This window comes from Arachis duranensis, chromosome 9 (assembly GCF_000817695.3).
Source record: "Arachis duranensis cultivar V14167 chromosome 9, aradu.V14167.gnm2.J7QH, whole genome shotgun sequence".
Classification (NCBI taxonomy): domain Eukaryota; kingdom Viridiplantae; phylum Streptophyta; class Magnoliopsida; order Fabales; family Fabaceae; genus Arachis; species Arachis duranensis.
The window spans coordinates 45,697,518-45,700,992 of NC_029780.3; positions in this window are offsets into that span (position 1 = coordinate 45,697,518).

The window sequence follows — 3,475 nt, forward strand, 5'->3', positions numbered from 1 at the left end:
TTGAGGCATGGCATAACTGTGAGGTAGGTTGCCAGATCTTTGGCAACTGTCACAATTAAGTACAAATGCTCGGGAATCTTTATAGAGAGTAGGCCAGTAGAAGCCACATTGGAGGACTCTTGTGGCTGTTCGCTCACTTCCAAAATGTCCTCCATACTATGATCCATGGCAGTGCCATAGAATCTTCTGCACTTCTTCCTTAGGCACACATCTACGGATTACTCCGTCTGCACATCTCTTGAAGAGATATGGTTCATCCCAAAGATAGTACTTTGCATCTGTGATCAATTTCTTTGATTGCATCCTACTGTACTCTTTAGGTATGAATCTCACTACCTTGTAGTTTGCAATATCTGCAAACCATGGCACTTTCTGAATGGCAAAGAGTTGCTCATCCGGAAAGGTTATAGAGATCTCAGTAAGAGGGAGGGACGCCCCTTCTACCGGCTCTATTTGGGACAGGTGAACTGCTACTTGATTCTCTGTCCCTTTTCTGTCTCTTATTTCTATATCAAACTCTTGTAGAAGTAACACCCATCTGATGAGTCTGGGTTTTGAATCCTCCTTTGTGAGTAGATATTTAAGAGCAGCATGATTAGTGTACACAATCACTTTTGATCCTACTAAATAGGATCTGAATTTGTCAATGGCGTAAACCACTGCAAGTAGCTCTTTTTCTGTGGTTGTGTAATTCTTTTGTGCGTCATTTAGAACACGGCTGGTATAGTAAATGACGTGCAGAAGCTTGTCATGCCTCTGTCCCAATACTGCACCAATGGCATGGTCACTGGCATCACACATCAATTCAAATGGTAATGTCCAGTCTGGTGCAGAAATGATTGGTGCTGTGACCAATTTAGCTTTCAGAGTCTCAAATGCCTGCAGACACTCTTTATCAAAGACAAATGGCGTGTCAGCAGCTAGCAGGTTGCTCAGGGGTTTGGTGATTTTTGAAAAATCCTTTATAAACCTCCTATAGAATCCTGCATGCCCCAGAAAGCTTCTGATTGCCTTAACATTGGCAGATGGTGGTAATTTTTCAATTACCTCTACCTTAGCTTGATCCACCTCTATTCCCTTGTTCAAGATTTTGTGCCCAAGGACAATTCCTTCAGTCACCATAAAGTGACATTTTTCCCAGTTTAAAACCAGGTTAGTCTCTTGGCATCTCTTTAGAACAAGTGCTAGATGGTCAAGGCAGGAGCTGAATGAGTCACCAAATACTGAAAAGTCATCCATGAAGACTTCCAGAAAATTTTTCCACCATATCAGAGAAAATTGAGAGCATGCACCTCTGAAAGGTTGCAGGTGCATTGCATAGACCAAATGGCATCCTTCTGTATGCAAATACACCTCATGCCTCCCTTCTTAGGGACGACTTGGACAGGGCTTACCCAGGGGCTGTCAGAAATAGGATAAATAATCCCAGCCTCTAGTAATTTAGTGACTTCCTTCTGCACCACTTCCTTCATAGCTGGATTCAGCCGCCTTTGTGGTTGGACCACTGGTTTGGCGTCACCCTCCAATAGGATCTTGTGCATGCATCTGGCTGGGCTAATGCCCTTAAGATCACTGATGGACCATCCAAGAGCCGTCTTGTGTGTCCTTAGCACTTGAATTAGTGCTTCCTCTTCCTGTGGCTCTACGGTAGAGCTTATGATTACAGGGAAGGTATCACCTTCTCCCAGAAATGCATATTTCAGGGATGGTGGTAATGGTTTGAGCTCGGGTTTTGGAGGTTTATCCTCTTCCTGAGGGATTTTCAGAGGTTCTATTATTTTCTTTGATTCCTCCAGATCAAGCTGAACATCTTTAAAGATGTCTTCTAGCTCTGATTCGGGACTCTCAGCCATATTGACCTCTCTTACCAGAGAGTCAATAATATCAACACTCATGCAGTCATTTGGGGTGTCTGGATGTTGCATGACTTTGACAACATTCAACTTGAACTCCTCCTCATTGACTCTCAAGGTTACTTCCCCTTTTTGGACGTCAATGAAGGTTCGGCCAGTTGCTAGGAAAGGTCTTCCTAGAATAAGAGTTGCACTCTTGTGCTCCTCCATTTCCAGTACCACAAAGTCAGTAGGAAAGGCAAATGGCCCAACCTTGACAATCATGTCTTCAATCACGCCTGATGGGTATTTAATGGAGCCATTAGCAAGTTGAAGACATATCCTGGTTGGTTTGATTTCTTCAGTCAAACCAAGCTTTCTGATAGTAGATGTAGGTATTAGGTTGATACTTGCCCCAAGATCACATAAAGCTTACTTGGTGCAATTACCCTCTAATGTGCATGGTATCATAAAGCTCCCCGGATCCTTAAGCTTCTCAGTTAAGCTTTTCAGAATGACTGCACTGCATTCTTCAGTGAGGTAGACTTTTTCAGTTTTCCTCCAATCCTTCTTATGACTTAAGATCTCTTTCATGAACTTAGCATAAGAGGGTATTTGCTCAAGTGCTTCTGCAAACAGAATCTTTATTTCAAGAGTCCTGAGATAGTCTGCAAAGCGGGCAAATTGCTTATCCTGTTTCGCTTGGTGGAGTTTTTGAGGATACGGCATTTTGGCTTTGTATTCCTCAACCATAGTTGCTGCAGGTTTATTACCTGTAGAAGTGGGTTGGGAAGCCTTTTTAGAAGGGTTGTTATCAGCACTTGTATGTGACTGATCTCCCACTGGCGTTTGAATGCCAGGGGTGGAAGCTGGAGAGGCGTTAGACGCCATCTCCTTATCCGTCACTGGCGTCTAAATGCCAGAACTGTGCTCCCCTTGGGCGTTCAACACCGGATTCATGCTTGTTTCTGGCGTTGAACGCCAGGAATGAGCATGGGCTGGGTGTTCAGCGCCAGCCTTATTCCTCTCTGGGCTCTGATTGTCCTCAGAGGGATTTTGAGTAGCCATTTGTTCATTTCTTGGCTTCCTGCTGCTTTGAAGTGAGGTATTTAATGTTTTCCCACATCTTAATTGAACTGCTTGGCATTATTCTGTTATTTGTTTTGACAGTTGCTTTTCTATTTGCTTCAACTGTACTTCCATATTCATATTAGCCATTCTTGTTTCTTGTAATATCTCCTTGAACTCGGCTAGCTGTTTTGTTAGAAAGTCTAATTGCTGATTGAATTCATTAGCCTGATCTATAGGGTTGAGTTCAGCAGTTACTGTTTTAGCCTCTGATCCATAGGACTGAGTTCAGCAGTTACTGTTTCAGCTTCTTCTTTCATGGAAGGTCCACTGCTTAGGTACGTATGCTGATTTCTGGCAACTGTATCAATAAGCTCTTGGGCTTCTTTAATTATTTTTCTCATATGTATAGATCCACCAGCTGAGTGGTCTAGAGAAATCTGACCTTTTTCTGTAAGCCCATAGTAGAAGATGTCTAGTTGCACCCACTCTGAAAACATTTCAGAGGGGCATTTTCTTAGCATCTCTCTGTATCTCTCCCAGGCATCATAAAGGGATTCATTATCTCCCTGTTT